Source organism: Podarcis erhardii, assembly GCF_964252035.2.
Source record: "Podarcis erhardii genome assembly, chromosome: 8".
NCBI classification, from domain to species: domain Eukaryota; kingdom Metazoa; phylum Chordata; class Lepidosauria; order Squamata; family Lacertidae; genus Podarcis; species Podarcis erhardii.
In genome coordinates this window covers 33371525-33380889 of record NC_138499.1, presented here as the reverse complement: position 1 = coordinate 33380889, position 9365 = coordinate 33371525, and positions in this window count along the sequence as shown.

Genomic DNA, 9365 nt, shown 5'->3' with positions numbered 1-9365 from the left:
AAGAAATCACTGCAGTGTCAGGCAAGTTGATAGGTTCTGCCTCTCAGCTGGCCTTAAGGAAAGGCAGTGTTTTGAGGGACCCTTATAAGACTATGTGGGGCACGGGTGGCGCTGTGGTCTAAACCACAGAGCCTAGGGCTTGCCGATCGGAAGGTCGGCGGTTCGAATCCCCACGACGGGGTAAGCTCCCGATGCTCGGTCCCAGCTGCTGCCCACCTAGCAGTTCAAAAGCATGTCAAAGTGCAAGTAGATAAATAGGTACCACTACGGCGGGAAGGTAAACGGCGTTTCAGTGTGCTGCTCTGGTTCGCCAGAAGTGGCTTTGTCATGCTGGCCACATGACCCGGAAAACGCCGGCTCCCTCGGCCTATAGAGTGAGATGAGCGCACAACCCCAGAGTCGTCCGCGACTGGACCTAATGGTCAGGGGTACCTTTACCTTTACATAAGACTATTAAGGGAGCGGGCAGGGGAAGCATGGCTTTTTTTTTTTTTTTTTTTGCAGTCTTTCGATGAGGACTAGACAATGTGAAAAACGAACATAAGATTTTAGCTGCAGTTCATTCATTTTCAGCTTTGTATTCTTATAAAAAAAGTGTGCCTAGACATTCCGTTGTGGTGCCCATAACCTAGGTTTAAGGTGCCATTTAGCTCCTAGCTTTCATATCTCAGTTTCTAACACTGGTCAGGCACTGTTGCTGGCATAGAGTTATTAGGTGTGCAGCCCTGGATTGGGTCAGGAACTGTGCTCCCGGTACTCATTTGCATGTTCAACTGCTGCTCATCCAGCAAGTGTAGGCGCATGTATGCCATGAAGCTCACTGGGTAAAGTTGGGCCAGTCACTGCCTTTCAGCCTAACCTACCTCACAGGGTTGTTGTGGGGAGGATGGGATGCCTTGAGCTCTTTGGAGGAAAAGGTGGGATATAAATGCAATACATAAACAAAAAAATGCCTTCTCCCACATGTACAGAATATGCCTCTGGCTGTGTCTAGACAACTTGGTGGTAGAATCCATTTAGATCTGTATAGTTCCTGTGTCCATCTGCTCATCACTGTTCCCTAGCCACTTTTTGGAAAACAGCTGTGGTTGGCCTCCACATCTGCAGCATTTCACATGTGACATGGTGATTTCAAAGATCACCGGGCTTTAGGGACACTGGTCATTTAAGTGTCAAATGTAAATGATATGAATTAAATAAATCCACTTACGGATAATAGTCCATTGGGAGGTTAGTTTTATTTAAACATCTTAGAGCTTGCTTTGCCTCTTCTTTCCACTTCCAGTCATTGGTGTTTGTTTGTTTTTAATGTCTCAAAGGCTGGAATATCCAGGATAGACCACTTCCCACACAGCCTGCCTTATGTGGATGTGAAGTGGGGGGGGGGGTTTCCTTCTGAGATGAGTAAACTTCTGTGGTTCATCTCATTTAGCTGAATGCATTAGCATGTCTTTAAGCCACTTTGATTTGGCATTTCAGATTTAAAATGCTTAACCTAGTCCATCCTGTACCATTTCCGTCTTCTACCTCCACCAAATTTCAAAATGACTTTTCTGGGTTTGCTATGAAGCTTGGTATACACAAAACATTTGCTGTACTGCTGCTTCGTGCATGGCGTGTCTGTGTTCTCCAGGATCCCATGACCAAATTTGGTCAAGGACAAAACAATGCACTGCATGGCTGAGGTTTGGATATTGAGATTGCCCATGGTGCACCTGCGTCACTGAAATTCTGGAGCATTAGTTCCCCTTTTCTCTTCATTTAAGAGACAAACTCCACAGTGGATCTCTGAAATGTTTTAAGAACTAAAATGCTTCTGTAGAGGGCTATACATTTATTCACAGCAGCAGCAAGTGGGAAAGTGTTGTTTAACCCTTTCTCCTACCTAGAGTGTTCATAGCAACCAGGTCAGGCTTTAAGGTGTTGCTATTAGTATATAAAGCCCTTAACATTTTGGGGCCAGGTTATCCACATATGCGCCCACTCAATCATTTTTATCTGTGGAACGGCACTTTTACAAGTGTCATATAATGTTCATTCTGCACTTCAGGACCTGATCTTTTAGCAGGGAAGCTCCCACATGCTGGGACTCATTTCCCATTGATATTAGGCAGGCATATTTGGCACCTTCTAAAAACATTTCTGTTTAGGCGAGCCTACCCAGACATGTAAAGTTGGCATGTATTTTAACCTATAATTTTAGCTTATAATGTATACTTCTAACCTTTGACGTTGTTCATTTTGCTTTTAACATTGATTTTTATTGGCAACTTTAATGTACATTTTATATTCTTTGTAAACGTCTTAGAGGTTTTATTTACAGTTCTCTGCAGTATAAAAACATGCAAATATACTTTTTTGTAAATATATTTAACTGATTTTGTTAAAGGAAGCAGACAAATGGCAACAAACATAATAGTTACACTTCTCATGTCTGAGGATTTGCAAAAATAACAGCTTAGTCTCTTAGCCACTAAAAACGTAAAAAAGGTAAAGGACCCCTGGATGGTTAAGTCCAATCAAAGGCAACTATGGGGTGCAGTGCTCACCTCACTTTTCAGGCTTAGAGAACCAGCATTTGTCCACAGACAGCTTTCCGGGTCATGTGGCCAGCAAGACTAAACTGCTTCTGGCACAACGGAACACTGTGACGGAAGCCAGAGCGCATGGAAACACTGTTTACCTTCCTGTTGCAGCAGTACCTATTTATCTACTTGCACTTGTGTGCTTTCGAACTGCTAGGTTGGCAGGACCTGGGACAGAGCAACAGGAGCTCACGCCGTCATATGTTTTCGAACTGCCGACCTTCTGACTGGCAAGCCCAAGAGGCTCAGTGGTTTAGACCACAGCGCCACCCACTCCCCCTAACTTAGCCACTATGCCACACCAGCTACTCATAATTTCTTTTGAGGTCCTAACTAGCTGGCTCTAAGTAAACCACTCTGTCTTGGTCTCAGTCCCCCATCCCTGCATTCCTAATTATGATCTCTCCTTCACACACACAATTGAGGAAGAGGGAATAATAAATGTGTAATAGTAATGCTAGGGACGCGAGTGGTGCTGTGGGTTAAACCACAGAGCCTAGGACTTGCCAATCAGAAGGTCAGCAGTTCGAATCCCCGCAGCGGGGTGAGCTCCCATTGCTCGGTCCCTGCTCCTGCCAACCTAGCAGTTTGAAAACACGTCAAAGTGCAAGTAGATAAATAGGTACTGCTCCAGCAGGAAGGTAAACGGCGTTTCCGTGCGCTGCTCTGGTTTGCCAGGAGTGGCTTAGTCATGCTGGCCACATGACCCAGAAGCTGTACGCCGGCTCCCTTGGCCAATAAAGCGAGATGAGCGCCGCAACCCCAGAGTCGGCCACGACTGGACCTAATGGTCAGGGGTCCCTTTACCTTTAATAGTAATGCTATTTGAGAAGGGTTACAGCAGTGGAGAGGATTCCTTGCTAGGAATGACCAATCATTGAGCAGGAAATGGTTATTGCATGTTTGGGTACCATTCCGTCATGGGCAAACCTTCCAAGCATTGCATGCCAGGGGCTAGGAAAGAGACAGGTAGAGGCAAGTTGGGCAGGATAATGGCTTTGACACTTAACTTTGTAAAGAAGGCTGGATTCCACCAGCCACACAAAAGCCAGAGGTTTCTACACATACCTGCCTCTCTGTTCAGTGCAAGCAAGAGGCACTATCGCATACCTGTCAAGCAAAAGTATTCACAGGAAAGAGGAGTATGCCCCTAGGGTTGGGTCATGGCCTAGGTTAGGTCCTAAGGCTGGAACTTGGCCTGGGGGATTGTATTCAGCTTTCGAAGCTGAAGCTCCTCACCCCAATCAATCAGAAAGGTAGCATGATAAGTCATAAATACTCAAGGAAATCAAGTAGTAATTCCATGAATTTACAAAGTCCTGAAAGTGCTCTGAAAGAAAACACGATGAACAGAGAAAACACAAGAAAGCATGTTTGTTCACCGTGGCATGCAGATGCTGAGTGAACCAAGCATACCCATTGCACAGTAAAATACCCAGTGTAGAATCTTTATATTACTAATAAAGGCACTGAGCAGCTGTCGAAGGTACTGAGCAGGTTAAGCCCTTTTAAAAAAATTAATGAAAATGTTATACTAGGCAATAGAATTGGTGAACATAAGTTAGCTGGTAATAGAGCACTATACTACTTAGTTTTAAAATATTATTGCACAGGATTAATTTCCCCTTTACATAGTTTCCTCCTTTAAATCCCTATGATATAGCCTGCCTTAGATGAAAACACTAACAAAGTTTATAAATACACAATGGAATTAATTGAATCTCTAGAACTTTTAAAGCCACCTGGAAGAGCTTCATATCTTGTGCCTAAGGTAATATTTAAGTAAATTTTGAATGACATGATATAACGCAAAAGACCCCTGAAAGAAAGGGGGAAAGCTAAGGAAAAAATTTTAAATCTATATGAGTCTATTAGAAACAAAAGAACCAGCCTAAAATGTGAATTAACTTACTTAAAAGCTTTATCTTTCTTTAACTTGTAGAGCAAGCTATTGAGGGAGAAACATCTAGGGCAAAAGTTCAGTTAAACATATAAGAGCAGGTGGTGTCTTGAAAAATCAAATAATATGGCATTTTTTCCAGTAGAAATATAACAGCATTAACAGCCATTTACTGGCTGCCATTTTGTTACCAAGCCAGGTTTAAGGTTTTTGCTATTAGCTTATCAGGTCCAAAACAAATTGGGACCATTTTACAGTGTCTTGTTCCACATAGCCTTGTCTGCTCACTGAGATCAGCAGGTGAAGTTGTTCCAACTACTGTCCACCCAAAAGAGCTCCTTCACATTAAAACTACCTACCTTTTGAAATAGCCAAAGCTTGGTTGCATGTCAGCCAGTAAATGGATGTCTGTGCTGTTCTATTTCCACTGAAAAAAATGCCAGTTCAGATGCCACACTTTAGCCAAGCATTGACTAAGCACAGCAGGACCGTCAGACCATATGGCATACCAGCTCCTGCCAACCTAGCAATTCAAAAGCATACCAGTGCAAATATAAATAGGTACCGCTGTGGCGGGAAGGTAAACTGCATTTCCTTGCGCTCTGGCTCTCATCACGGTGTCCTGTTGCGCCAGAAGTGGTTTAGTCAAGCTGGCCACATTACCCGGAAAGCTATCTGTGGACAAACACCGGCTCCCTTGGCCTGAAAAGCGAGATGAGCGCCGCACATCATAGTCACCTTTGACTGGCCTTAACCATCCAGGGGTCCTTTACTTTTTACCTTTACTGCTGGAGGAAGTGTGCTTATGAATACCAGTTTCTGGAGTGCTCTTGCATATCCTGCTTGCTGGCTTCCCACAGGCATCTGGTTGTCCACAATGAGAACAGAACCATTGGGTTGATCCAGCAGGCTCTTGTGTTTTAAAGGAAAACATAATTTGAACACAGACGTATTGAATAACGGAAGTGCAAGATAGCCATGCGATCTAGCATACTGAAGAAATGGTCTTCATGCAATAACTGGCTTCCCATCAGATTTACAAGGAACTACATATGCTCATCAGTTTAAAAACTAGTTAGGCCTCCAGCCTGATCTATAAATACATTTTCATTGTAATAGTTAACGAGACACACAGGAAAACCAAGTTAGCTGGGACTTGTTCATATTGGCCTTAGCTGAATGATTAATAGTCAAATCAACTTTGGTCTTGTCAAGTCTAAAACGTAGCAGCAGTAATATTGAAAACTGAATATAAGGATCAGTAAGGTCAACTTCAAAGTATATTTCCCATATATTAGCTGTCAGTCCATAGCATTCCATGAGTGTGCACACCCTCCACATGAGCAAACTTCCTGAAAGGCCTTCACTTACACAAATACAGATAGTTCGTTCCTGTTTGCTTTTAAAGGATTTAACTGATGGCATCTAGTTGAGAAGGTTTCAGAGATTCTACATTTCACTTTTCTCTCTCTTTCAGGCTTGTTTGCACATGCCCACCTATTTACTTTCCCAAAGTCTCCTTCCAATAAAAGAAACATGGGCCTTCTCGGGTTTTGAAGTGAGACAACATCATGAATTGTGTTGATACAAATGTTCACTTTGCAGAAGGTTCCCCCCACTTTCAGGATATGCAAATAAACGGTGTGTGTCCACGGAAGATCACCACCATAAATGCCCTTCATTCATCTTTCTTTCTTTCTTTCTTTCTTTCTTTCTTTCTTTCTTTCTTTTTGGTTTTTACCAACCCTAACCCTGGCAAATGTTAATCCAGATATATCAAACTGAAGGCTTTCAAACATAGCTTCCAAATGAACAAAAGCATTCTGTGTTCTCAAAAACATACAAAGCACTCTGTCAATAAACATACCGGTAACTTTAAAGGGGGGGGGTTAAGGACCAAAACATGGAGCAATCTTTAATTGTGGTTTAAACTAGGAGCTCCCAAAAATGTCTGGCCAAACTGTTATGCAACAACATCTCATCTGATCCAACATGTTTCCTTTCGTCCCAAAAGCAGTCATATACATACTGGATTATATACCTAAAAGATTTCCTAAGGCATGTCTGTTCCAACATGGTGTAATGGCAGCATATTGGACTATAATCTGAAAGACCTGGGTTCAAATCCCCACTCTGCCTGGGTGGCCATGTGTCCTACTTTACAGTGAACATTCATCTGTTTGAAGGTGTCCTCTACTTGAGGGCTGTCCAGTCCAAGCCTGCTTTAAAGAAAAGGAACTATTAAAAGAGAGAGCATATGCGTTGAAGTTGCCCATCAGTAGTTAGCAGCATCTGGTCCCCTACATCAAGATATGTTGCTTTACTATTTAAACCAAGATTGTTTATAAATTTGCACCTATACATATAAATACCATGTGTAATTTTTATGCACATGGACATAATCTTTTTTCTTTTCTTTTTGGTGATGCGAATCTTATTTTTGGCAATGCATAACTTGCAACTCTAATTCAGCTGTGAAGCTCATTGGTGACCTTGCACTAATTATTCTCTTCTTTACATTTTAAATGGTCTTTAATGCTATATTTTGAATTGTTGTAACCCGGCCTAGGACTGTAGGGTGAAGGATGAGTAACCAATTAAATTATTTTTGCTAATAATAACAACGTTGACACCTGCTGCTTGAGTAGCTGCCACATTTGTATCTCCATAGATGGATCATGGCCATTTTGAAAACAGAATATTCTACAATATGAATATGGAATTATACAATCCAGCATAACTACATACTTCCATGTAATGGGTTGTATTCAATGTAGCATTAAGCCAAATGTCCCTTCATTGTAAGGATTTCTCCTTGCACAACAGAATACTCTCCTCCACCCTGCACACTTCCTAAATTCTGGGGGTTCCCCCATATTTTGAGAGCAGATTTGGGGGTGGTGTTTTGGAAAGGAGGGGGAGGGAAATCCCCTTGTACTAGCACAACTATTTAATTGAATGCTGCCCAATGGGAGGGATTCAATGAATCCACTGTGCTAGCAGAAGCCAGCTCAAGTATTCCTGCTAGTGCAGGCATAGGCAAACTCGGCCCTCCAGATGTTTTGGGACTACAACTCCCATCATCCCTGACCACTGGTCCTGTAAGCTAGGGATGATGGGAGTTGTAGTCCCAAAACACCTGGAGGGCTGAGTTTGCCTATGCCTGTGCTAGTGCACTGGGGCTTCCCCCACTGCACCCCATGTACTCCCTGCACTTTCCCCAAATCCATTCTGGAGGGCCAGAGAAAACCCCAGAACAGCACATGGGTGTGGGGAGGAGAGGAGATATTATTACATGTGGCAAGCAGAAATTACTTGCCCCAATGAAATGATTAGCATGATGCTGAATTCTACCCATTATATTTAGGGTCAGGAAGGGAGAACTGTAGTGTTATTTCACCATTGATTTCTTTTGTAGTTTTCTGTTACGCCTTTCAGACATGATAGCTGGAGAAGTATGAGACAAGCTTGTTCTCCATCCAGCTCACGATTCCAAATTATAAGCGAATTATGCTGAAAGTTGCTGGGAGAAACAGGGAAGTTATTTCCTTAATGCTTGTAATGTATCAATAGGATGGTGCCATACAGATTCAATAGGGATGTACTGTGATCTGATTTTTATTTTTATTCTGATGGCTTGCAGTATTTTAAATCTTCACAGTTTTAAAATTACTGTTCATTTAATATTTTAATTGGGATTGCAAACCAGCCAGAAAAGCCTGCAACCTAGAGTGCTCAGTTTGGTGTCAGAGTCAGGTTGCGTACACAATTTACCTGCAAAGCACATTCTTTCCCTCAAAGGACTGTGTAGTTTACCCCTCACTAGGGCTACAATTCCCACAACGCTTTAATAAACTCCCTGAATTCTTTGAGGGAGAAAACGTGCTTCTACTATAGCGTATACAGAGCCTCACACTTGGCGATGAAGCCCAATTGGGTGGTCTTGGGCCAGTCACTACCTCTCTGCCCAACCTACCTCACATGGTTGTTGTGGGGATTGATGGGAGGGGAGAAGAAAACAATGTGCACCACTTCGAGCTCCTGAGAGGAGAAAGTGGGATATTAATTAAATAGATAAATACAGCAGGGATTGTGAACCCACGTCTCATCACATTGTTGGACTATACCTTCCATCCGCCTCAGCCAGCATGATTGGAGTTGTAGTTCAGCAACATCAGAGGCCCATGTGCCTTTAACTGCTAGACAAATGGCGGGCAAAGAATGTGGTTGGTTCTGGTTATCTCAGCATGAAGATACAGCAATGGAGAAAGTTTCACCTACTAAGGTTTGGCCTATCACAAGTTGTTCTTAAAACCACAGGATCGTCACCACAGAAAATGTGGCAATCTTAACATGTTCATTAGGGTCATTGAGATTGAAACAAGTTGAATAAGATTACTCCAGAGAAAGTTCTTTGAGGCTTTAAAGGGCAAACAGTCCTCCCTGTCCCATAAAGCTAGCTTATGGGTTGTTGTTTTTAACGTACACAGACATACATATATATCATATATAGTGGTGTGCCAGGAGATATTAATGCAAACAAACTATATCTCATTAGACTTCGTGCCACAGATTCTCTCTGAAAAGAGGAGAGGTTTTCATAATATTTATGTGAGCATTTATTTAAACCACAGAGACTTTCAACACATACAGCTTGAAGCCTAACATTTCCCAGACATTAGCTGCAGATCATCTAAACTAATTCCCTCTGTTCACACCATATGTGGAACCATGAAGGAGCTTTTACAACATAGTTCCCATTTTGAGTTTTATGTTGGGGTTTTTTAAACACACGCGTGCACACTGGCAAAGTAAAATAAGATTAGCCATATAGTTGATTGTACTGGCACCAGTAGAAATTATGTTCATTTTTGGCCTTA